The sequence below is a fragment of the Anabrus simplex genome, chromosome 7, assembly GCF_040414725.1.
Source record: "Anabrus simplex isolate iqAnaSimp1 chromosome 7, ASM4041472v1, whole genome shotgun sequence".
Taxonomy (NCBI): domain Eukaryota; kingdom Metazoa; phylum Arthropoda; class Insecta; order Orthoptera; family Tettigoniidae; genus Anabrus; species Anabrus simplex.
Window position 1 is genome coordinate 111,204,597 of NC_090271.1, and position 27,920 is coordinate 111,232,516.

General features: G+C 43.2%; 1 protein-coding gene across 1 annotated transcript in view; it reads left to right on the forward strand.

The window, feature by feature from the left end:
* The first annotated feature begins 10,930 nt into the window (after window positions 1-10,930).
* Window positions 10,931-27,920, forward strand: part of LOC136877305 (juvenile hormone esterase) — a 92,386-nt gene continuing 75,396 nt past the window's right edge. Inside the window, exon 1 of the mRNA XM_067151237.2 lies at window positions 10,931-10,988. The gene's annotated coding sequence lies outside the window, so the exon portion shown is untranslated. The remainder of the gene's footprint in view (window positions 10,989-27,920) is intronic.

A 27,920-nucleotide genomic window follows, 5' to 3' on the forward strand; every position in this document is an offset into this window, starting at 1 on the left:
TTCAGTTTGAGTTTATAAAATCAGCAGGGCTACCATTGGTATTTAAGGTGAGAATAGTATGAGAAGGAATTTTGCAACCTAAATGATATATTTTTTCTCTCTTAAATTTAACCAACTGGTAAAAATATATTTAATTCAGAGAAACTTAAAGTAAGTTAGGTATTCTTTTCATTGTTAGATACATTTAGAATTATGAGGTAGAGTAGACTAGTGTAAATAGTGTATTTTCAGGAAGAATATTTTCAAAATGTAAAATAATATAGTGAAATGTGAATGATTACTGGCTCCACCACTCTGTTCTGAAATATATCACATGAGCTTCTATTTATGAAGCAGAAGAATATGTGATAATTTTTGCTAGGGGCTTTACGTCGCACCGACACAGATAGGTCTTATGGCGACGATGGGATAGGAAAGGCCTAGGAGTTGGAAGGAAGCGGCCGTGGCCTTAATTAAGGTACAGCCCCAGCATTTGCCTGGTGTGAAAATGGGAAACCACGGAAAACCATCTTCAGGGCTGCCGATAGTGGGATTCGAACCTACTATCTCCCGGATGCAAGCTCACAGCCGCGCGCCTCTACGCGCACGGCCAACTCGCCCGGTGAATATGTGATAAATCACTGGGAAAATGTTCTGTCATTGTACCAGGAATGGTTGAGGAAAAAAAAGGAGGAGATTAGAAATATATACATTTCTTTGATTTCGAATACATGGCTATTATTTTTAGACATATTGCTTACATATTTCCATTGAATAAGCCTGAATTTCTGTCGAAGTGGCTTGTTGCTGTTAAAAGAGACAAGTTTGTTCCAACTTATTTGCATAGACTATGTTCAATTCACTTCACAGAAGTAAGTTTTTGGCAATCTGAAGGGAACAAAATTCTGAAAGATGATGCAGTGCCAACACTGTTTGACTTTCCAGATAATCTACAAAAGGTACTTGTAGTTCAAGTAATTTGGATTAGATATTGTATTACTTCATTTTTTATTAATGATAAGGTTTTTCTTATGACAGACCCAATAGGACTATATATTTTTATTTTTTTAGACTGAAAAGGCTCCCTGTAGGATTTTAAAAAGGAAGTTAGATTATGGAGAGACAAATCAACAGAATAACACCATAGATCCCAGTCCATTTAGCAGTTCAGTCAGTACTGTTACACAGTGCATTTCATCGGGGCACAATTATTTTACTGCAGAAAGCCCCACAAAACGTAAAAATCTCAGTATATCTTAGTATATTTTAGATGGCTATTTTCCAAACCATATACAAATCATAACTGAAGGTATACTCATCCTGATATACTATTTCACATCCTGGAAATAATAAAAAAGAAAAATGTCACTCAGATGGAAATTAGTAAAGTAAGCAAAGTTACTTGTGGTGAACACTGGGCATAGCTTTATTTTTTTACAGATTTCTGCAGTCATGTACATTTTCAACAATCTGTTCATAGCACTGAATAATATCTGCTGTGATTACTCATCAGAAAGAAAATATCTGCCATGTAACTTTCATAAAAACATTCTATTTCACAAGTTTCCTTTTTGCCAATATTACAGATTCTTGCTTTTGATACAACTGTTTGTAAAAACTGTAAATATTGAAAGAATTGTAGGATTACTGATGTTCTTCAGTCTCCAAGTCACAGGTAAAAGATTGTTTTTCTCCTCATGATCTGGAAATCATAGTGAAGTTGTAAACTGCTGTGATTTGAAAATGTCTTGGTATTTTCATGAAAGCTTAACTGCTGAGTGTAGGATTTATTGCATGTGTCTATTCCGAATAAGCAAACAAATCAGTAACAAATATGATCATTATAGTAGGCCTAATTTGAGCTACATATTCTTTCTTGAAGTTTATTAATTTAATGTACTGGTATACAATGTTTTCTGTTTTTGGAGACTGTTCTCTAAATTTAAGACATGTGTTTATCTACGTAGGCATATATTTTCTATCATTAGTAGTGTACATTTTGAAGTCTTCTTATCCCGTTTTGTAAATGTTGTTTTATTATATCTGTTACTCATAGGCTAGCTATCGAAACTATTTGTGGAGATTTGTTCAATAACAATGCAAATGTGTTCAGCTGTATGCATAAGTATCATTTCCTTGTTATTACCGTCTTGGTTCTTGTTTATTTATTGCGTGTATTCACGTTAGTCGGTGTAGGCTATGCCATTTATTATTAATGAATTAGGACCTGGGAATAGCTACGATTCCTGATGCTTGGAACGAAACATTTCCGTACGGATCTTCTGCTTCTGTTTTCTGAAGCGGCACCTTTTTAACATTTCATTTTGGATGTATCTAATGAACACCTTTCCTTACCGCGTTATCCTGTATCGCAGGAATTAAAATAACCTGTCGACAGGTGTTTTCATTTGTGTGTAATTGAAGTTAATGCATGAATTCCATACTACGGTCTCCTCGGCGAGCTGTGAAGTGCCCGCAACATGGCGATACGCGCATGGACAGCTCTTCCCCAGTCACACGCTACTGCGCAGCCAGCGGTGTAGGGCCTTGGTAGCAAGTATGGTCTACCTTCACAACGACTGTGCTATGGGGTTTGTATAAACATTAGGGGTATGGCCCATCAGAACCCCTATAATGTATGTTACTCTTGCTACATTATTGAAGAGCGGGTGGCCGACACTTCCTACTAACCAAATTAGTTCGCAATCTAACCTGTTACTGCATACAAGTCCGGGCTTTACGTGATCAATAACTATAAAACATTGAAATAATTGAAGAATGCATAAAACTATACTACTAAATGTTTTCATTCCTCCCATGAAGGGGAAAGCGGGCCTCCTAGACGGTGACGCCGTATCAGAGAAGGTGAGAGGGCTGGCGACCAAGGCCTACACAAGGAATTGTCCCGGCATTCGCTTCAGTGCAGGAGAATGGAAGACGACGGAAAAGCATTCTCAGGACAGCCAACGTTGGGGACCAGCCCCTATCCGTCTCCCGAATGCGGAGGTCACTTGTGGGCCGAGACTCATTCTGCATCCGCATACCTTAAAATATACTACTTCTACTGCTACTACTAAACAATTTTCATTCCATCCCTGACGGGAATGGCGGGTCTTCTAGACGGTAACGCCATCTGTCAGTCCAGACAGATGTGATAAGGTGAAGGAGATGTTCGGAGAAGGTGAGAGGGTTGGCAACCGTGGCCTATACTAGGAACTCTCCCGGCATTCGCCGTAGTGCAGGAGAATGAAAAACCACTGAAAACCATTATCAGGACAGCCATCGATGGAGACCAGCCCCTCTCTATCTCCCGAATGTAGAGGCGTAAAGCCACGGCAGAGTCACCATCCCTCCTCTGCTCGGTTGGCCGGTTTGAATGTAGAGCTGTCGGACCACGGACCAGCCGTGGCCACTTGTGGGTCGAGACCCACTATGCATTTACCGACGCTTAAAATCTAGAACAATATGCCTGTACTGTACTTCCACGACCAAGTAGGAAACAGTTTAGTACATTTGCACTGAAAAGGCGTGATTGATTGAAGAAACAATATACAAATTAGGTATAATAAAAGAAGTGCTCCAAGCCTGCGGATTGGAGCACAAATATAGAAACACTGACTGGGAAGGCGGTGGAAATAAGGAAGCATGGAGCTATGGAAGGAAATCGCATTTCCTCAGACTGGCAGACGCAATATGTAAAGGCGAAGGGAGGATAGCAGAAGCAGTTTTAAATTACACTGGATTAGAAATGAGGGAGGAAGGAGAAATAGAGTGGGAATAGTAGCGAGAGATGGTTTAAGAGAGAAAGTGCAGGGGAAAATGGCAGAATAACAAAATTTTAAACAGCACTAAAGGGAAAGAATTGGAGATAGTGCAAGTGTATCCCACAAAAAAATGTCTGAACATTGCAATAAAAAAGAAAGATTTTGAAGAAGAAATGCAGTTGGAAGGAAGGAAAGTGATAGGCATGGGTTTTTTGAACGTATATACAGGCGAAAAAGGTGAGGATGTTAAAATGTGTTTGGAAAAGAGGGTTAAGCGAGAAATTACTTTATTTCTGCATTTTCTGAATGAACGAATAAATGGAAACTCTTGGTTGCAAAAAAAAAAAAAAAAAAAAAAAAAAAGACTTACAAAATGTCCTGGTACAGTAGAGAGTGGTCTCGGAGGACCATGTATGTTCTTTGTCCGACTCGTTGGTTGAACGGTCAGCGTACTCCTTCGGTTCAGAAGGTCCCGGGTTCGATTCCAGGCCGGGTCGATGATTTTAACCTTAATTGGTTAATTCCAGTGGCACGGAGGCTGGGTGTATGTGTTGTCTTTATCATTTCATCCTCATCAAGACGCGCAGGTCGCCTACGGGGGTCAAATAGAAAGATCTGCACCTGGCAAGCCGAACCCGTCCTGGGATCTCCCGGCACTAAAAGCTATACGACATTTCATGTATGTTCTTTGACAGCGAAATGAAGAAAGGTTTTACGGACATTAAAGTAATACCATCAAAGGCCTTGGACAGTGACCTTTGACTGCTGACAATGAACCTGGGAGGGAATGAGGGAAAGAGGGACCTCAAGAAATATGAATAAAAGTATGGCCGAGTTGGCATTCGGGAGATAGTAGGTTCGAACCCCACTGGCGGCAGCCCTGAGGATGGTTTTCCGTGGTTTCCCACTTTCTCACATCAGACAAATGCTGGGGCTGTACCTTCATTAAAACCACGGCCACTTCCTTTCTAGTCCTAACCCTTTCCTATCCCGTCGTCGCCATAAGACCTATCTGTGTCATTGCGGTGTAAAGCAAAATCTGAAAACATTTTATGGGACCAAGCAAGTTGGCCGTGCGATAATGGTTGCGCAGCTGTGAGCTTGCATTCGGGAGTAGTGATCCTCCGTGGTTTTCCCACACCTGGCAAATGCCGGGGCTGTTCCTTAATTAATGCCACAGCCACTTCCTTCCCACTCCTAGCCCTTTCCCATCCTTCCGTCGCTGAAAATCTCAAGTGTCCTATCAAAATTAGTAATGGAAGATCTAACGGTGAGAATTACAGAGGCAATTACGGAAGAAAAGATTAAAGTAATGGTGCCTGAATACGATTTGATGGTATGGGGAGGACGTTCAGGAGCAGTTGGATGCATGGCATGAAGTAGTGTATAAAAAAAGAGTGAGATGGTGCTTACGAGCAGGAAGGATGCAGCAACAACGAAAATTGTGGAGAACAAGAGTAACTGAGCAAGGAGAGCTACAAGTAACTAGGCAGGTTAATACAAGAAAATGGAAGAACACATAAGGATACCTTTTTAAAGTCAGCGGGGTGCTCAAGCAGAAACATTCCTCAAAAATATTAGAAGCTTGGTGTAAGAATGTCTCCCGGAACACCAAAAGAACAATTATTTATTTATGTCATAAGTCTGTACGGAGTTCTCCTCCACATTCAACGAACGAACGAACGAACGAACGAACGAACGAACCGAAACGAAACGAAACGAAACTCTTCTCACCCAGTCACGGATAACCATCAACTGGGAAGAGAGCATTCATAATAAAATGAATGAATGAATGAATGAATGAATGAATGAATGATGAAATGAATGCTCTCGGCCTATAACTACGAAACCCAAGCAGCCACAGAGACAATATTCCAAAATAATTATATGCAAGACATACTATATTCAAATACTGACATAGGCTACGCTTCAGAAATTTGGGTAATGAAGGGAATAGACGAAAACAGGATCGAGGCCAGTGAAGTGAAATTTTGAGAAGTAGAACAGAAGTAACAAAAATGGATAAGAAGTGAGTAGTGTCCTCAGACACTCTCGGCACTAAAAGTCATACGCCATTTCAATTTTTAGTGAAAATTTCTGATTGAAACTGGTTATATGCTGTACCGGGCTGAGTAGTTCAGACGGTAGAGCGCTGGCCTTCTGAGCTCAAGCTTGCGGTTTCAATTCCGACTTTGCTCGGCGGTACCTGAAGGTGGTCAGGTGTACCGGCAGTAGCGGCGATTGGGAATTAGAAGTAGGGGGGCAAAAAATGTAAATACAACAAAGTACCCCAGTTTGTGGTATATAGCGGGGGGGGGGGTATATACGTTATACATTAAAACTGAAAAAAAAAACTACTAAATGGAATTTCGACAGAGAGGTAAAGATTCTCAGCCTACCAACTTACCTGTGTTGATAATATTTATTTGAGATTTTGATTCAATACTATACAATAAAACTTTCACGAGAGGAACAATATTACACATGTATTACAATTAAATAGATTATATAATTAAAATCATTTAGTATTTGAGTACAAACTAAAAAAAACTGACACTAAATAGACTGCCAGACTAACGAATGCACGCGTACCCTTCCTCACAGCACATACAAAGTCTCCACTACAGTACTCGCTGTGGCGCTATACAAATCGGTTAACCGCGTGAACGACTTTGTTGCGTATTTCCGCTAATAATTTCGTTATTAATTAAAGCAAATAATTAGTTGATAAGACAACAGGGCTTGTACAAATTGCTTGTTTTAATAATTCCTATAATTCTTTGTTTCATCCAGCTAAAATGGAATACAAATGCAAAGTTTTCTCCACAAAGTAGGGGGGCGACTGTCCCCTCTCGTCCCCCCTAATCGTCGCTACTGTACCGGCACATGAAGGAACTCCTGTGGGACAAACTTTTGGCACCTTATCGTCACAGAAAACCACAGAAGTGGTTATGGGAGTACAATAATAATAATAATAATAATAATAATAATAATAATAATAATAATAATAATAATAATCCTTCCATCAATTTACCCTCCAGGGTTGGGTGTTCCGTCGGACGCAGAGAGGGATCCCACCTATACCGCCTCAAGGACAGTGTCATGGAGCGTGAGACTTTGGGTTTTGTTTTTATGTCGCACCAACACAGAGAAGTCTTATGGCGACGATGGGATAGGGAAGGTTTGGGAGTGGGAAGGAAGCGGCCGTGGCCTTCAGTTAGGTACCATCCCGGCATTTTCCTGGAGGAGAAGTGGGAAACCACGGAAAACCATCTTCAAGGCTGCCGACAGTGGGATTCGATCCCACTATCTTCCGGATGAAAGTGGGTTCGAACCCCACTGTCGGCAGCTCTGAAGATGGTTTTACGTCGTTTTCCATTTTCACGACTAGAAATTACTCTCCTTAGCCGTTCCTATCACATCGTCGTCATAAGACGGCATGACGTAAAGCAAATTTTTACAAAAATAATCGACAAATGAAACACGAACGATAAATGAGAATGTATATATTTCCTATATTCTCCTTCGTCATACTTATAAAGCAGTATTTACTATGTCGCTAGCACATCCGTTGCGCACCACGGATGGAACGGCAAGCGAGGCACACATTCAGTACTGTTGCTCCGTTCTCCGCTCGCCCTCCGCTCGCGTGCCGAAGCACCGATTGGTTTCCCAGCAACAGTCTACTACCGGAGAATACCGGAGGGAGCGCTCACTCGCACTACCGATTGCAATCATAGGAGCAACTGCTCCGTTCCCAGCTCTATTCGCAACAGTAGCTCCGAGTGTAAGGACTTAGTGGGCTGTAATTTCAAACTTTCGTCCATGAATGTAGGCGCCCTATAAAAATCGTTACCTACATAAACAAAAATTGATCTATATCACCGATATTCCGTACAATACCCCTTAACAAAGAACGTATAGTCATTCAGAATAATTAATGCATCGTCTCATTTGTTATCAATAAAATGCAATTATATCGACATATAATACATACCCCATATACCTGTAGGTATAAACCCTGTAGATACAACAAACAATATATCTAAACAGGTTCAGTTGTTTCTCAGAAAAGTGCAGGCCCTACCTGTGCAGAACTTACACAGTACATACACTTCGTTCATTATTATTATTATTATTATTATCATTATTATGGAAATATTCCCATTGTATTGGCACTAGAATACAGTAGTTTCAAGTTAAATTTGAATTCACTTTTAATTTCTGGACATATGTAAAAAACGCGAAAGACGTGCAGAAATAAAGGATGATTATTTACGAGTGGACGGAGGAGTTCAAGCGGTTCAAGTCTGTAAGTGCTGCGCTGTAAAACATGGCACAAACAGCTCGTAAACACCGGTCTCACGGTGTAGGTAGCAACGCGTCCGCCTGTCACCCGGCGGCCCCGGGTTCGATTCCTGGCCGGTTCAGAGTTTTTTATTTAAATTATTAATATCCATGGTCTGGGGACTGGGTGTTTGTGTCATCCTTAACGTTCCTTTCATCACATTCAACACTTTATACTATCGCCATTTACATAATACACGCAGGTTTCCTCACATATGGTGCAAGTAGAGGCAAAAGATCTTCAAAGGTCGACGCCCCGAACATATAGCATTTACAAAAGTTAAAGAAGGAGTGTAGTTTCGCGCAATAATAGCGACAAGTTATAAATTCATATGAGAATGCTCGTCCATTCCTCCCGTATGAAGTTCACACTACGCGCTTGTCATTCAATGTCTTTTCTTTTTTTTGCTAGTTGTTTTACGTCGCACCGACACAGATAGGTCTTATGGCGACGATGGGACAGGGAAGGGCTAGGAGTGGGAAGGAAGCGGCCGTAGCCTTAATTAAGGTACAGCCCCATGGGAAACCACGGGAAACCATTTTCAGGGCTGCAGACAGTGGGGTTCGAACCTACTATCTCCCGAATACTGGACACTGGCCGCACTTAAGCGACTGCAGCTATCGAGTTCGATCATTCAATGTTTGTACGTAAGAATGCTATCTGTCTTATCGTCCAATAATAAGGGTACCGGTATAAACTGAGGGACCTAGTTTCTCACGATAATAGTGACAAGTTATAAATTCCTGTGAAAATGGTCGTTCTTCCCTCCCGTACCAAGTTCACACTACGCGCTTGACATTCAATCGGAGGTTCTGTTACATAATTATTATGTTTTTACGTAAGAATGCTATCTGTAATATCGCCAAATAACTGAAGTATTAACGGAGGAGCGTAGTTTTTCACATTAACAGCGACAAGTTATAAATTCCTGTACAAATGCTCGTTCATTTCTCCCATACCAAGTTTAAACTACGCGCTTGTAATTCAATCGGAGGTTCGCCGGAGGCACCGATTGAAAGCGCCCGGAGCCTCCGCTCCGTAAACAACCGCTCCGTTAACAGCGCTGTTGTCTACAGCTGCAGCCAAGGTATTGCGGTTAGTACAATATCAACCCTGTCTACATCGCTGTTAAGTCTAACGGGGTGCTGAGGCAGCGCATTCTCATTTAGTAAGTTTACATGGGGATTGAGATCGATTTGAGTACACTTACCGTATTGAATACGATCCCCGTTTACATGTAGTATTTGAGTATCGTATTGAATCCGCCAGGCAACATCGACGTATACAGACAATGCAGAATTGTAGTAAAATCGATATCGCCTCTTAGAATTTAAAAACGCCAAAAGACGTAGAAGCCCAGGAGATAACTTTCAGTTTTGAAAGTATGTGTGGTATTCCAAATGTAATTGGTGCAATAGATAGAACGCACATTTCAATTTTACCCCTAACAGAAGGTTATCGTGATTTTCTTAATCGCCAGGGCTGGCCATCTTATTATATGATTGCAGTTGCTGGTCATTTATAGAGGTAAATATATTTACTGGCTTATTATATTTGTTATTTCGAGAGAAGTTTAATTATGATGATTTTGTCAGAACAAACATGGAGTGTGTGCGCGGTCGTTTTCAATACGATCTCAGTACGATCCGCGTTTACATGGAACTCAGTTCGAACCGAGTACGATACGATCCCAGATTTTACCATATCGACCTGGAGACTCAATCCGAACTGAGTCCCCGTTTACATGACGTTATCAATACGGGAAGTGTATTCAGATCGATATGAATCCTGCATGTAAACGTACTGCCACGAGTTTGCCGAGCCTGACGCAGATGGCGCTGGTATTACTTGCTCTTGTGTACTCGACAGGCGTGCTCATTGTGCAGCAGACAGCTCCTGAATAGTAATCACGTAGGCTGAGTGGATCTCGAACCAGCCCCCAGATCCAGATAAAAATCTCTACTCTGGCCGGGAATCGAATCCGGGGCCTATAGGTAAGGGGCAGGCACGCTAACCCTACACCGCGGGGCCGGCTCTATTCCTATCCACAATACGCAAATAGTGAAACAAAACGAAACCTAACACGGTAATACCTCCTTCATTGTCACTTTTGTAAAGTAGAAAAGTGGTTAATATTAGCGAGAAATGAATCAACAATCATTATCATCATCATCATCTGTTTACCCTCCAGGTTCGGTTTTTCCCTCGGACTTAGCGAGGGATCCCACCTCTAACGCCTCAAGGACAGTGTCCTGGAGCTTCAGACTCTTGGTCGGGGATACAACTGGAGAGGATGACCAGTACCTCGCCCAGGCGGCCTCACCTGCTATGCTGAACAGGGGCCTTATGGAGGGATGGGTAGATTGGAAGGGATAGGCAAGGAAGAGGGAAGGAAGCGGCCGCGGCCATAAGTTAGGTACCATCCCGGCATTTGCCTGGAGGAGAAGTGGGAAACCACGGAAAACCACTTCCAGGATGGTTGAGGTGGGAATCGAACCCACCTCTACTCAGTTGACCTCCCGAGGCTGAGTGGACCCCGTTCCAGCCCTCGTACCACTTTTCAAATTTCGTGGAAGAGCCAGGAATCGAACCCGGGCCTCCGGGGGTGGCAGCTAATCATGCTAACCACTACACCACAGAGGCGGACAGGAATCAACAATACTGAGAAAAAAATGACTGTTTACTTTGGTTTCGTTCTTTATTATTTGGTGATAATGCTTAGTCAGTGGATGGGCAGACATAGGACTGCTGAACCACCAAATCTATTACAATCTCTCAAGATAAATGGCTGAAAGTTATATCAATTTCCAAGGCCTCCTGCGAGTGCCCAATGCGCTTCACGCGATTACAGTTAGCCTTGTGTATACAGCGAGAGAAGGCGTGCCGCAGGAGACCAGGTACTGTACACTTGCTTAAAGCTGTGATACACAGGACTTACTTGATATTTGAAGGGTACAGGGAAAGAAGGGGCTCATCAACATTTTACTAACTTTTTCAATAGAAGCATTTTCAAATTTCAAAACTTGTAGAACAAGTTCTTTGCTGATTTAGAAGTCCAGAAATTCACAAATCTTAGTATCTATATTCATTATAAATGTGTAACTTACTTTTCAATATGGAATTTTAACATGCAATGAGACAAATATATATATTTGGGTTACGTACATGTGTAGGAAAAAAAGGCGTTCATTGCACTGAACTATTACCTTAAGTCTATGTATTACTGTTTATTGTCACTATCATAATTAAAATAACAAGATATGTATAAACTACGAACATTTTTTAAGACCCTGAGAAGCACAGTATCACATTTTACAATTTACTAATTAACTTAAGTAACCATCACGTCCATCACATCCCGTAACACAGGCTACAGTTCAACTGCTTCTAAAGCACAATCCTGAATCGAGGATGCTTGTTGTCTAAAGGGGTCCAAAATCCAGGTCAACGACCCCACACAATGGTACTTATCGTTAGTAAAGTAGAACCATACCGCCTCTGTGGTGTAGTGGTTAGTGTGATTAGCTGCCACCTCCAGAGGCCCGCGTTCGATTCCCGGCTCTGCCACGAAATTTGAAAAGTGGTACGATGGCTGGAACGGAGTCCACTCAGCCTTGGGAGGTCAACTGAGTAAAGGTGGGTTCGATTCCCACCTCAGCCATCCTGGAAGGGGTTGTCCGTGGTTTCCCACTTCTCCTCCAGGCAAATGGCAGGATGGTACCTAACTTAAGGTCACGGCCGCTTCCTTCCCTCTTCCTTGTCTATCCCTTCCAATTTTCCCATACCCCCGCAAGGTCCCTATTGAGCATAGCAGGTGAGGCCACCTGGGCGAGGTACAGATTAAGAAATAAAGAAAGTAGAACCATGGTATTTGTCATGTTGCGATACTAATCAAATGTAGCGTAGACTCACAAGTATTGTACATCGCCCAGGTAACGCAGACCTATGGTGTTTCTCACATAATTGCGCCGCTCATAGGCAATGCAAACCCATGGTGTTCCTCACCTAGGTGTACTAATCACGGGCGCCGGTATTCCCGTGGTGTTCCTCATATAGTGGTACTAATCACAGGCGACGCCCAGACCCGTGGTGTTTCTCAAAATGGTACTAATCAGGGGTGCTGGAAACCCACAGTGAACCGCTCTCTGCTGCTACTAATCACAAACCTATTGTGTACCTAACATAGTGGTACTACTCGCAAGTAAAGGCGACCCATGGCGTTCCCCGCGTGATGGTACTAATCACAAGTAGTTTCATGGTTCTAATACAATCATCCCTTGGTCGCGCCTTTTAGTCGCCTCTTACGACAGGCAGGGGATGCCGTGGGTGTATTCTTCGTCTGCACCCCCCCCCCCACTTGGGGTAGATCAGAGAGAAAAAGGAAGAAAAAAGAAGGGATCCGTCACATTGAAAAATAAAGTAACGGGCGAAGAAAGGCAAGGGCTACGAAGAGCGTGAAAATGAGACTCCCTAGACCTCGAATGCTCCAATACCGTCGGGGTAGGAAAAGAACAAGATTTGATCAAGGGAGGTCGGACAGGATAGATGAAACTAAGGAACCTGCCACAAGTAATTGGAAGCAATGTCAGGACTCAGCTAAGGCCCCGTGATCACCAAACCGCGCTCCCTATTTGATTGCCCCTGGGGCACTTTTAGTCTCCTCTTACGACAGGCAGGGGATACCGTGGGTGTATTCTTCATCTGGGTCCTCCACCCACAGGGGGTTCGTAGAATCTAATTAACCCTAAATCTATGAACTTTTCGACAGATATGGGCAAAGCTCTTAGGAAAGAAAAGCATTGTGCTATGTTGGGGTAATTAAGTGAGGGTGAGAATTACACCATGAAGAGAATGATGCACTTACCTTCATAAGCTTCCTCTGGCAGGTCAAATTGGCCATCAGGATGATTGGAAGCATCATGTTTCTTCCGTTTCGCTGTTATGGAGACGGATTCTCAAGCTCCGTTGTAAGTGGTCTGGAAGCTCAACAATGGTTCTCACTGGATCTTGATCTCTGCTACTGGCAGGGATAGAAATGGTGATTTGCATACCTCTCATCGAGAAAGTGGTTAGAGCTCCTAAACATTATGTGGTCCACTGTTACAACATAGAGCTGCGGGCTTCCAAAAACGTGTTTTGATGATAGAAATCCATTCCGTAAGAACAATTTGTCTGGGCTTTTGAATTCACCAAACCCATGTTCTTACCGTTCCTAAAATAGAAATGCCCCCTTACTGGAAAAGGTACGGTATTTTCTCAACGTTCACCATGTTGAAGATAACTCGGGGGGTCTCCTGCTCAGTCAAGTTCAAAGAATGTTTGTTTATGACCACTTTCTGTGGTTCTATTGCGAGCTAAAAAACAGGGAATTTTTTAATGAAAACTTATTGTGTTTTCTATTACAATTATAAATATTAAACAGGTATCCTTGTATCTCCATAACAAAAATTATTAATGTAATTCCCATAGTGTACTGTCCAGATCTCTTCAAGTATTAAAAAGTAGCTATTTCCTATCCAACTATTACAAACAAAAAATTAGTATCATAAACATAAAGAGTAATATTTCAATGATAATGCCAGCAAATCTTCCTCTAAGTGTGTACTAGTTTCCTGTAAAAATCGTATGCCTGAGATCAGAAGTTTAAGGACAAGAATCATGTTCATAAAATAGGCAGGTGCCCTTAAACTTCTGGTAGGACCTGCAGGTTGCGTGCCAAAAGCCTGGAATCAATTCCAAACCTCTCCGAAGTGTTCATCTGGAGTGAGGGCATATGACGCTGTTGATGGTGATTCATCCGTCGGATGTAGACGTTAAGCTTTGAGCAGACTCCTTGGTGTTATTCGACAGGAGTAGGATATGTGCTGGCACCGAGTTTCACCCTCTCCTTTCCTACTATCCTATATTACGTCATTTATTTCATCTCATTAACTCCTATGAGCCGGCCCCGTGGTGTAGGGGTAGCGTGCCTGCCTCTTACCCGGAGGCCCCGGGTTCGATTCCAGGCCAGGTCAGGGATTTTTACCGGGACCTGAGGGCTGGTTCGAGGTCCACTCAGCCTACGTGATTAGAATGGAGGAGCTATCTGACGGTGAGATAGCGGCCCCGATCTAGAAAGCCAAGAATAACGGCCTAGAGGATTCGTCGTGCTGACCACACGGCACCTCGTAATCTGCAGGCCTTCGAGCTGAGCAGCGGTCGCTTGGTAGGCCGAGGCCCTTCAAGGGCTGTAGTGCCATGGAGTTTGGTTTTTATTAGCTCCTATGATGAGGCTGACGTCAGGAAGATCATCCGGTCGTAAAAGTTCGCTGCGAAGATTCATCTTACTTCATACCCGACCATGTTCAGAAACGAAATACTTTTTTTTTTTTTTTTTGCTATGGGCTTTTACGTCGCACCGACACAGCTAGGTCTTATGGCGACGATGGGATAGGAAAGGCCTAGGAGTTGGAAGGAAGCGGCCGTGGCCTTAATTAAGGTACAGCCCCAGCATGTGCCAGGTGTGAAAATGGGAAACCACGGAAAACCATCTTCAGAGCTGCCGATAGTGGGATTCGAACCTACTATCTCCCGGATGCAAGCTCACAGCCGCGCGCCTCTACGGGCACGGCCAACTCGCCCGGTAAGAAACGAAATAACAGAAATACATACATACATACATACATACATACATACATATAATGATAATAAAAGTGCATAAATATAAATCAAAAAAGTACATATTATATAGGTAGTCGTAACGTATACAAAGAACAAAACCTTCCAAACGGAAATATTAGGTTTTATTTTTGTATTTCAACTCTTTGGAATCCAGTCTCCCAATACTGTATGATGATTATGCAATCTGTGGTGAAGTGAGTTAGTGAAGATGTTCCATTGTGCTACTGCGATTAATTTATACAGAGTGTACGAAACATGGCATCCAATTATCACAGGGCGTGATAAAGGGGAATCAGGATAGGTCAATTTTCATCTCAGGGCGATTGGGACAAAGAATGATATGCGGTGCGGTCTACGGCCTTGAGGCCCACGACATCACAGTTATGTTGTTAACAGTGAACAGTTGTATTACACGAAGACAGCGGGCATTGGTAGCCTGCGCTCCACAGTGTAGGAACCGACTACATGTACACTTCGCATACCATTAGCCATTGGAAACGTGTACGTAATGGAAAGCTCACACCCACCCGCCTGCGTCTGCAAGTGTCGTGCTCAGTGGCAGGGAGATGCGGTAGAGTACTGTGACATGCATCTTATCCTGGGTAATAATAATAATGTCGTATGGCCTCCGGAGAGGCCTGGTGCGGGATTTTTTCTCGTAGACGGCCTATTAGGCGACTGCATGTCTGTGAAGGTGAGGGCCCTACCTAGGATGATTTCTAATGCTGAATACGCCACAGACACCCAGCCCCCGAGCCATTGGAATTAACCAATTAAGGTTAAAATCCCCAACCCGACCGGGAATCGAACCAGGGGCCAGTACGCTGACCATTTAGCCAACGAGTGAGGGTGAGGGTGGTAATCGTCCATACGTGGCCGAAGCACTGTACGCCGTCATCCGAGTCGCCATGTGTTCCAACAATTGAACAGATGCATGAATGAATTAAATTTATTGATAATTTACATGCCACTGAGGCTGAAAAGCCCTTTTACTTAACGTCTTCATATTATCATGTACAGGTTTATGAGCACACTAACTAAATTGTATAATATTAAAATATTAAATTAAACATTAAAAATACAGATACCAAATCCAGTAAAATTAAAACTTACATTAATATGTACGAAAGTAAAACATTAAGGTTATTTATTATTGACAAAAATGAAATGGCGTATTGTTTTTGGTGCCGGAAGTGTGCGAGGACATGTTCTCGCCAGGTGCAGGTCTTTTGATTTTACTCCCGTAGGCGACCTGCGCGTCGTGATGAGGATGAACTGATGATGAAGACGACACATTCACCCAGCCCCAGTGCCGGCGAAATTAACCAATGATGGTTGAAATTCCCGACCCTGCCTGGAATCGAACCTGGGACCCCTGTGACAAAGGCCAGCACGCCAACCATTTCACAATGGAGCAGGACATTTATTATTTTAGACTACAAGAATCAATAGTAAGCAGTCTGGCCTATGCTGACGACTTGGTCTTAATGGCAGATTGTGCTGAAAGCCTACAGTCTAATATCGTGGAACTTGAAAATAGGTGCAATGAGTATGGTATAAAAATTAGCCTCTCGAAGACTAAATTGATGTCAGTTGGTAAGAAATTCAACAGAATTGAATGTCAGATTGGTGATACAAAGCTAGAACAGGTCGATAATTTCAAGTATTTAGGTTGTGTGTTCTCCCAGGGTGGTAATATAGTGAGATTGACCCAGACGAAACTATCTTTACAACGGTCTGTTTTCAGACCAACTTTGCTTTACGGGAGCGAAAGCTGGGTGGACTCAGGATATCTCATTCATAAGTTAGAAGTGACAGACATGAAAGTAGCAAGAATGATTGCTGGTACAAACAGGTGGGAACAATGGCAGGAGGGTACTCGGAATGAGGATATAAAGGCTAATTTAGGAATGAACTCGATGGATGAAGCTGTACGCATAAACCGGCTTCGGTGGTGGGGTCATGTGAGGCGAATGGAGGAGGATAGGTTACCTAGGAGAATAATGGAGTCTGCTATGGAGGGTAAGAGAAGTAGAGGTAGACCAAGACGACGATGGTTAGACTCGGTTTCTAACGATTTAAAGATAAGAGGTACAGAACTAAATGAGGCCACAACACTAGTTGCAAATCGAGGATTGTGGTGACGTTTAGTAAATTCACAGAGGCTTGCAGACTGAACGCCGAAAGGCATAACAGTCTATAATGATAATGTATGTGTGTATGTATGTATGTATGTATGTATGTATGTATGTATGTATACAAGAATCAAATGAATCTAAAGCTAAAAGATAGAGTAAAACAATTTCTAAGAAACACACATATTTCTGTTAGACACAAGAATACCTGATCTTGCGTACTCCTCCTGGAAGATAGACGTTAAAGGACTGCTTTAGTTGAGTACGGTTAGTGTTATTTGCGAAACGTGAAGATCAAAGGTGTGAAAGTTACGTGATGGAGTGCAAATAAAGGATTTGTTAAATATAGTGGTACGTTGGAGGGGAATTTGAAGGGTAGTTTTTGTAAACCTATTATCTCTGTTATGTTCCGACTCCATAGGTTTGAATGCATTATAAAGATAGGATGGGGTCTTCAGTTTGAAAATTTTATGTGTAGCAACAGCTACTGAGATTTCCCGTCGTTCATGAAGTTTCATCCATTGCATTGTATTTTGTACCCCTGTAGTTTTATACAGAGAACAAAATCTTCTACACGGAAATATTAGGTTTTGCATTTAAACACTTTGGGATCCAGTCTCCCAATACAAATCGCCGTTGCCCAGCTACTCGTGCTACATCGCAGTTGGTCCGATATCTCCTTCATTATAACCCGAACAATGTTGCTTCCTATAATATAATTAAATTCGTCGGCATTTTTTTTTTTGCTAGGGGCTTTACGTCGCACCGACACAGATAGGTCTTTTGGCGACGATGGGATGGGAAAGGCCTAGGAGTTGGAAGGAAGTGGCCATGGCCTTAATTAAGGTACAGCCCCAGCATTGGCTGGTGTGAAAATGGGAAACCACGGAAAACCATTTTCAGGGCTGCCGATAGTGGGATTCGAACCTACTATCTCCCGGATGCAAGCTCAAATTCGTCGGCATAATGTCCACTAGCCGACAATTATATTATTAGACGCCATTATTCCTACACTCGTATATATTAAAAGGGGGTCTGAGTAGCTCAGGCGGTAGCGCGCTGGCCTTCTGAGCTCAAGCTGGCAGGTTTCATCCCTGCTCCAAGCCTCCCAGCTATTTTTTCACTACCACGGATTTTACGGCAAAAGGTTTCTTTCCATTACATTTAGGATATCTTGTTAATTGATTGCTTATTCAAGTTTTCTCAAGGCCTATGAGTGGGAAGGAAGTGAACGTGACCTAAATTAAGGTACAGCCCCAACATTTGTCTGGTGTGAAAATAGAAAAACACGGAAAACCATCTTCAGGGCTGCCGACAGTGGGGTTCGAACCCACTATCTCCCGAATGCAAGCTGACGGCTAGTGATCCAAACCGCGTGGCAACTTGCTCGGTATGAATATAATTATTACCAGTACTATTTTAATCTTAACAAAAAAACTTCAGTTGATTAATTTTTTGTAATTGTAAATTGCCTTTCTATTAGTTTTACGTCGCTCCGACCCAGACTTGTCTTACGGCGATGATGTGATAAGACGGAACAAGCACCGGTAAGATAGCAGCTATGAATTTAATTGAGAGACAGCATCATGGTGTGAGAATGGAGAAAACATGGAAAATCATCTTCAGGGCTGCTCGACAGAGCGATTCGAACCCACTACCTCCCAAATACAAGCTCACAGCTACCGCGCAGCCAACTCACTATGTAGTAGAATGATTCAGCGGTATGATATAAGCTTTAGAAAGTTTATTACTGCGAAGACCATGCCATGGCTAGGCAGTTCTATCACACGATGAGTTCACTGTGCCCAGTTGGCTAACCATTTGTGGTTATTGTTTAGTCATGCTGAGTCATGTCATAAAAGTATCCTCGAGGATGAGGTATAGAGAAAAATGCATGCTTCCCATCTATTCTACTTAGCTGTGTACAAATAATACTACTAATAATATTAATAATTTGTTTTGAATCCTATAGCTCCCTCTGGAACACATTGTAGGGCATCCATGAAGCTGCAGCATCTCACTCTTTTGCTCGCGATCCTCTTATTTATTTATTTATTTATTTATTTATTTATTTATTTATTTATTTATTTATTTATTTATTTATTTATTTATTTATTTATTTATTTATTTATTTATTTATTTATTTATTTATTTATTCACAAAGCACAAGATACAGCTACATTGAGTAAATTTCACTTGCACTGTCAACAGACTATTTCACAAACGTAAACTTTCATAATAAAATATAACAAACATAACAAAATATAACAAGATCAGGTACACATCCTGCTAATAACTGTCCAAATCGAAAACCATGAGAATGTCTATGTTCATAGCCAAGTCGTCGTGGGTCAAGATGGCGGTATAATCCCTTCACATCAACTTATCTTTAAGATACTATTTACACATCTCTCGAATACACTTTTATTTGATGCTATATCAAGCTCTTGTCTCCTATTAATATTGTTAAAGAGTGTTGGGAGGCGGGTTAGGAAAGATCGTTGAAGTATTGAGTGCTGAGTGGGGGGAATGTGGAGAAGGCCTTTGGTTCTGGTGGAGCGGGAAGGAACGCGGAGAGAGAAGAGTGAGACAAGATGTTCCGAGCGGTAATGTCCATTTAAGATCTCGTGGAGGAAACTCAGCTACCTGTCGCCTGATGTGCAGCGGTGACAGATTAATTGCCATTAATACCTGCTGCGTAGACTGATTTCTGAGTTTGGGGTTTCTGTTCCTTACAATTGCAGCAAAGAAGGACACTGCTCTGTCTAAGTGCTTAGTATTGGAGGGGGCAGCTGTTGTCCAAATCGGAGAGCAGTAGTTTAAGAGAGGTTGAACGATCGTGAGGAAGAAGTGACTAAGAGCAATGGGGTCAGAAATTTCTGTGAAGCGATAGAGAATGCCTAGTAATTTCATAGCCTTGGTTGTTTATGTTTCTATATGGGTCTTAAATTGTAATTTTGTACCGAATATTACACCTAGGTCACTCTGTTGCGTAACCACGGTGATGGGCTTGTCGAGTACGTAATATGATGTCGGTAGAGGAGATTTACGTAGTGTTATGGTCATGTGGCTGCATTTTTGTGGATTGGGGATAAGTTTCCAAGTACGGCACCAGTTCGAGAGGGCATTAAGTGAGGACTGTAGCAGAGCTGCATCTGCTGGATTCCTGATCTCCCTAAATATCTTGCAGTCGTCAGCAAAGAGTAGGGTATTCGCTGTTTCGTTGAGTTCGAACGGCAGATCGTCCATAAACAAAGAAAACAGCAAGGGGCCAAGGGTACTGCCTTGTGGGACACCGGAGGTGACTGGTAACCATGAGGATGAAGTGCCTGATATTACCACTCTCTGCCAACGGTTATGTAGGAAGCCAGCAAGAAGGGCCAGAAGACTGCCATGTATATTAAATCGTTCGGAGAGTTTATGGAGCAACAGAGTATGGTCTACAGAATCGAAAGCTTTCGAAATGTCTACGTAGCATATATCCAGCTGTGATTTAGCTGCAATGGCGTGTGATGCAAAGCTATGCAGAGTGGCCAGGTTTGTTAGACAAGAGCCACCTGGTAGAAAACCATGCTGCTTGGTTGAGATATACGGCAAAGTGAATGCGAGGAGACGCTGGTGTATAATTTTTTCAAAGATAAAGGATAGTGTGGGGAGAATAGAGATTGGTCGGTAAGATGAAACATTAAATTTGTTGCCTGATTTGAGAAGTGGAACAATATTTGCCTGTTTCCAGGTAATAGGAAAATAGCCAGCGGCAAAACATCTGTTAAATAATTTAGAGAGAGGGACGCAAAGAGTGCTGGCAGTATTTTTTAGGAAAAGAGGACCTATAGTGTCGGCACCGGTAGCTTTGTTGGTACGAAGAGTTTGACGAAGGTTATGAACTTCACTTGGTGTGGTAGTTATGCTTGATAGGGTTATGTTTGAAGCTGTACCAACGGGAGGGAGCGGTTGGTTTTGTAAGGGAGGGGAGAAGTTGGAGAAGAAATATCTGTTGAACAGTTCATTGCGATCGGCGCCATCTGATGTTGCATCGTTGTGGTTCACGTTGACAGGAATCCGCTCCGTCCTTCTCCGTGTGTTGATGAGACTCCAGTAGCGCTTGGGATTGCTGCGGACGTTTTCAGTTACAGTGTCTACGTGTGTTTTGTAGTCTCTTCTGACCATAAACCTCGCGTGGCGGAGGATTTTAACGAAGGTGTTGTGAGTGTGTGGGTTAGGGAAGTCTTTCCACAGGCGCCAAACTCTCCTCTTATTAAATAGTATCAGTCTGGTCTCTTGTGATATCCAGTGTTGATGTTTGCTGGTAGTAGCCCGTTGTGCAGGTACGAAGTCTTTAATTGCAGCTTGCAGCCAGTCGTACAGCAGGTCAAGAGCCGATTCGATATCAGCTATTTCGAGCAGACTCCAGGGAAGGCATTCCAGGGCACGACACATTGCAGGCCAGTCGGCACGGCGCCAGATGTAGGTAGGGCGGTAGGATGTCCTGCTGTGAGGCTTTGAGGAGGGGTGGGGAAGGAGGAATGTAGCATAGAGGGACTGGTTGTCGCACAGGAAAAGGTTTCTGCCTGGGGTTATTGTTTTAAGTTCTAATGAGGAGAGTATGAAGTCCAGGGTGTTGGGTCCACGGGTTGGGTACATATTAAACTGTTTCAGTCCGAGGCCATTAATAAAACTGTCTATAAAGTATGTGTCACAGTGGTTAGCTGACTGTCCGGTAGTTGGAGAAGACCACTTTACAGACAGGTTAAAGTCGCCCATTAAAATTACTTCACCATGAGGGAGCGCTGCAATGACTGAGTCCAGACACTGTTCAAGGTCACAGAATGGGCTGTTTGGTGGTCTGTAGTAACATCCCACAAGTATAGGGCGTCGAGGAAAGAGTAGCTCCACCCACACTAACTCACAGTTCCTTTCGAGATCTGTCCTTCGTTTACACGGTAACGCACTGTTTACTGCTAGCATCACTCCACCACCTAGAGTAGCGCGATCACGACGGAATATGCTGTAATTAGCACTGAGTGGTAGTTCACTGTCACTAGCCCACGAGAGCCATGTTTCAGTAAGTCCGATTACGTCAACTTCTCTTAAGTCTTGCAGGGATAGTTCACAATCAGACAACTTATTGTTTAGGCTTTGCACATTCTGACAATAGATGTTTATGTCTGTTTTCATTTCACAAGTGGTGGGACCGCGGTTTAAGTGGACATCTCCAGCCAGTAGTAGGAGGCAAAGCAAGCCCCTAAAAGCTGAGCGACCAGGCCTAGACTTGTTCGGCTCCGAGCTAGTAGGGAGGCGCCTATAAGTCTGGAAAATGGCGCATCCAGTCAGAGAGAACGCCGGAATGTAGTAGTTTCTCTCTGCTAGTAGCCATGCAAAAGGAGAACTCACTTTTTCACTTGCATACACCGATTCCTTAACTCGAATACACCCGTGCAGGGAACCGTAAAGCGCAACAACTCTGATTATTACCACACAAACAACACAAACTGCAGCAGCACTAAGCTTGCGCGTGTCTCCTCCAGCCGCCATCTTGACACTTCATTTCTTCATTTCTCTCCCAGTCGCCGACCGTAATCCTCGACGGAACGGCTTCACGAGTGCTCAGGCCATTTCCTTCTCCGAGCACCCTTGGGATTCTAATCAAATACTTGGTGGTGTGTCCTATCACATTTGTACACTCATGCACAGAAATGGTGTCCCGATATAAACAAACATAACATCTCCCCACTTCCTCGATTAACGCATTGTTGCAGATAGACAGCCTGTTACAAGACAGTTGTGATTGAAATGGGCACCGTGACAGACGTATATCAATACACTGCGTCTTCAGCATGTGGACTAAGGCCAGTTTTACGACTGGACGCCTTTTCTGACTTCAAGCCTAAGTAGCGGAATTATACCCACTGGTGATGAAATGTGAGTTCTGAAAACCGGTTATGGATTAAAAATTATGTGCTGAGTACACTATTATTTTTAAACGTAAATGATACGTTACTGTTTTTCAGGGCTTGACACTCCCGTGATATCAAGAACTTTTCAGAAATGTAGTAACTTTTCATACTTACAATTCTTAGGGCACAAAGGTCATGGGTTCAATATGTGGACTTTTCAAAATTGCACTTTAAATCACTATGGTATACAAATGTGATCGCCAAGATTAGTTTACCACGCAAGAGGTAGCTTTCTATTTAGATTTAAATGAAGTTGTCTGTTTGAAGTGAATGAGTCTATAACATTAGTCCTGTACTGAAATAGGGGACCATCCCGGAAAGTCGACCGACACTTTTTCAGGCAAGTTTTGTCATTGTTATAATTCCTGAACTACGCGAAATATTCCAGTAAATTAAACGATGATGATGGGCGAAGGATAACTGTATCGAATGTGTCCTTGAGTTGGAGCGTATGTCATGTAGCGAAACGCAACACATCGTCGTTGGGCTTACGAAAAATGTAATAATATTTTTGGAGAAATACTGACCGCAGCACATATATTATGAAGAGCGAGAATTCCTTTAAACTACCTTTTCGCACAATACTGAACCTTAGAAAACAGAACCTTACTGGCCAAAGCTCTAAGCTGAAATATTTCACTTCGTGGTTTTTGCAGGTGCAACGACGATATAAGAAGTTAAGGCACGAATTGGGGGGCCGCGTTGCAGCCATAGTGGAAGGGCACATCTATGCTGCAGCTTCGCTGCTGGCACATCGCCAAGCTTCGCTGGTGGATGTTTGGCGATGATGAAACAAACTAATGGATCTCAATCGTGCTTTTACACTGGAGCCCGTCTTATCGCTACGCTGATGGCTGCAATCCTCACCACATCGAGACGGTCTCAAACACGTCTGTTTTTCGAGCCTGGCATATCGCTGTCTATCCTGTAACTTGGACTGTGATTGGTTCATTCAAGGTCAGCTGCTCTCCCACTCTATACAGATGTTCTGTGATCACTTGCTATCTGAATCTGTGACTCACACACTGGCACTCCACTCTCACTTCAGGTGACCGAGTGTGAACAACACGAGGTGCATGTAGAAGGAAGAAGACCACCAAGAGCCTACCGGCTCTCGCTGTCACACCAGCCAATAGCAACCAAGAAAGATAGCCTCCGCCAAGACTCAAGACAAGATGGCCGCCAAGTGCGGGAGCCACCGGCTCTCGCGGACACCACGGCCGGCCCAGCAGCCAAGTAGCTGGCTCCGGAAAAAATCACCGACCAAACAGAGCACACTTCATCGACCTAGCGACCAATCAGCACCCTCGGTCTAACAGCATCAAGGAATTCGTCAAGGGCTCAAACCAAGGCTCCGTACTACTACCACGTCCTCTCCAAGCCAAGATATAGTAGTACGGGGATATCAACAACGTCCCTAACGTCGCGTCGGCTGGTATACTGCTAACGAAGTCTCAAGTTCCAGCTACAACAGTACTGGAAAGCAATTTATCGCGGCGGCACAGTGTGCTGTGTTCGTGACTTGCCAGTAGCGTTAACCACTTAAAACACTACCCCTGTCACGACCCAGGCAACGGGTTGCCATCTAGGTCGGTCCGCCAAGTGCGTTTGACCCTTCTGGTGTTTCAAACGCACCCCTCCTCACCCCTTCCTCCCAGGTCCCCACGTCACATAGATGCTGTGGATCCTCCCTCCCTAGGTCAAGGGGAAATGCCAAGGTACCTACAACCTCCCCCTAACTCATGGTACCACGAGGATGTGGGGTAGTCTGTTTTCGGGCGCGTGCCCCACCCTGCTCATTGTTACGGCCGATGCATCGCGATTCCGGAACACGTGGCGGGGTGGATCGTGTTTGCTTCGGGCGCCCCCTCCTGAGGGGCCATGCCCTCCCATTCCTCCCATTCCCGACCCCGATACCCTCCCCTTCAACAAGTACTCCCTCATTAATTAATCTCCCTCCAATACAGGGCGGAGTAGGATCGAGTAGCCGAGACCCTGCAGCCAAGTACCTATATATTCCCGCCAAGTAATGACTATCATGCCAAGACACACGTTTTCCCTACCCCCTCACTTCTTGGACACTGCCAATACTGCCTTCTTAGCCCATAATAACTACCTCAACTAAAATACCTGAAATACCAGAAACTGGAAATGAGGCGGGTGCAATCGAATAAACACTGTCAATTTCAATGCTGCTTTTCTAAATCTAACACCGCACACTCACATCTTAAGATGTAACAGTCACTGCACAATATTATCGATACTGTCTCGTTGCAATACCCGCGCAATATCGGGCGTGGTCACTACCACATATCGATACACTATAAATTACTGCGTCAGCCAACCCCAGCAAGCACCGTCCCCTGGACACACACACACACACACACACACACACACACACACATTAACACAAACATATTAATACTTAATACACACACAAGCATAAGAAATTTTACGCATCATACTGTTCTCAAACGCATCACGCCTTATAAAATTCTTATACGCAATACACGCATTTGCGACCGACAAAGGAGCACCAGGAGCTCACCGGTACCAGTATCCCACATACCATCCATCTCTACGGAGGTGGGTGACACATACGGATCACCAGGGTGCTATCTGAATCTGTCTTCGAACGAAATGCGACTGGGAACGAGCGGCATGCGAATCATCATAAAACGAGGTTCAAATGAGATAAATGAAGTGACGAGATGACGAGCATACTGTAGACCTCGTTCTCCGTTTAAAGAGGGATAGTAGCCTGTTTTTATCGTGTTTAAAAGTAAAGCTTTTTTCTTTTATTGTTAACTACTCTTTTTTATATTGGCCATATGTTTATATACCGTACCTTTCTGTATTTTAAATTTGAATTTGATTTTACTGCTATGTCAATGGCTTATTGAATTTTTTACATTTTACTCTTGCCAATATTAGAGGAAAATAAGGCACTGCGAGTTAGGTCCACTGATTATTATAAATTCATAGTAATTTTCCTCATCATCATTTTTCTAATCCTACTCAGTGGTTTTATTAAAACTTTTAATCCATTTCGCCTCATGTTGTACTATCAGGGACTGATGACCTACATGTTAGCCCGCTTTAAACAACAAACATCATCATCATCATCATCATCATCATCAAACTATGGAATGAAGTGGCAAAAGAACTTGGAAGAGTATGACAACTTTGCTTCTTTATTTAGGGGAAAGCAGGTGATTTATATGCAATAACGGTACCTCGTTTTTCATGGAAAGTTCGACATTTATTTTTTTAAACTGTAAATACATTTTGTTTAGGAGACCTAACTAAAGTCAACATGAGGTAGGCCTACTCTAAAACCCCTTACTTTATATTATTCAAAAGTACAGTATTAAATTACGAAATGACGCAGCTGTAACTTCATTCTTCAATCAACTTCCGCAGTAGAAAAAGCACTGAAAAATCCATGCGAGGCATTTTGCACGTTCTATTACACATTCAATACACCAGATTATTGTTAGGATACACTCGCCAACCAAACTTTGACTCGCTCGTTAAAAATTCTTTGAATTTATCCCGCACTTCAAACTCTTCAGCGGGAGGTGCGTTGCACCTCCTTGACAGGGTAGCTCTTGGAAGTACGTCTTCGTAGTCTAAGTGTTCAGCCCCTTTATATCTATAATCGTATTATGCAAATTGCAAATAGCCTTAACTATCGGTTCGACTACAACATACTCAGAGCTGCCAGCAGTGTGAGCGCGGGATGCTGCAGGGTAAAAGGTCCATGGCGAGCAGCCTGGCTATAGCCAGCAGCGAGGTGCTAGGGCGAGCATCCATGTGCCAGCAGTGAAGCTGCAGCACGAACGTACCCTAACTGTAATTCGTACAACCCAAGAACGCAAAGCTAGAGAACATTCACAGTGGTGTTACACGATTTGTAATGAACCAAGCTTCAATATAAAGTGAGCAACAATCAGCAGTCGCCAAGTTAAATTGAAGAAATTCGCTAGTGAACTTGAGTAAATTACCGAGCGAGTGGCTGCGTGTCATTCCAGGCAAATGCTGCGGCTGCACCTCAATTAAGGGCACGGCCGCTTTCCTCGCACTCCTAGCCCTTTCCTATCCCATCGCCACCAAAAGACTTATCTGTGTCGGTGCGAAGTAAAGCAAATTGTAAAAAATTGAGTAAATTCACAATGGCGAGGTATAAGCAGTATAAATGAGATTGGAGGTGTAACACCATACAAATAACTGTGCCGGGCGCAGAAATGAAAAACTGTACCTCCCCTCCAACAGGCAAACTTTACAGACATCCTCAGTTAAGAACGTATTAATTGCAATATTTCATTCTCATGCTGGTGGGCCCACTGTCAATATATCCTTGATGTAACGGATGGGATTGAGCTCATTCGAGGATTTGATATACAGCTGGCACCCTCGCTGGGTAGGGAAGGAACAAACAATTCCAACAGCGCGAAGCACCACTGTAAATTCTCTGCTATCCGTCATAAAAGAACGCAACTAGCACACTGCTCATAAATTATGTTATCGCTGTTAAAGTTTGCAGTGCATTGAACGGTGTGATAAGCTTTGTTCTAGCACCGCTTCTGCTCAGAGGAATGTTCCCGCTCTCTCATCTGTACTAAACCAAGAACATCGAAGCGCAATCCATTCAGTTTGAGGTGTTGAATGTTCCGGGCGGAACGGTAGGAATGTTTGTAGGAATCATAATAGAAGCGCGTGAACACTTTACCTCTCACACACCACGCGGTACGTTTATTTGGAGCGGGTTCTATAAGCGACGCATAGTGAACGATAAGATGCTTGAAAACAAAGAGAAGAAGTCCAAAATTACCAACGCTGAGAGCTGTGGAAGATACAGAGACTGAAAGAAACTCAACGCGGCGTGCTATTCGAATTCGTGACTGCACGCTTCCAGGGGACATGGCTATATGATTAGCGTTCTGGCCTTTGGTCACAGGGGTCCCGAGTTCGATTCACGGCAGGGTCGGGAACTTTAACTATCATTGGTTAATTTCTCTCGCACGGGTCTGGGTGTGTGTGTGTGTGTGTGTGTGTGTGTGTGTGTGTGTGTGTG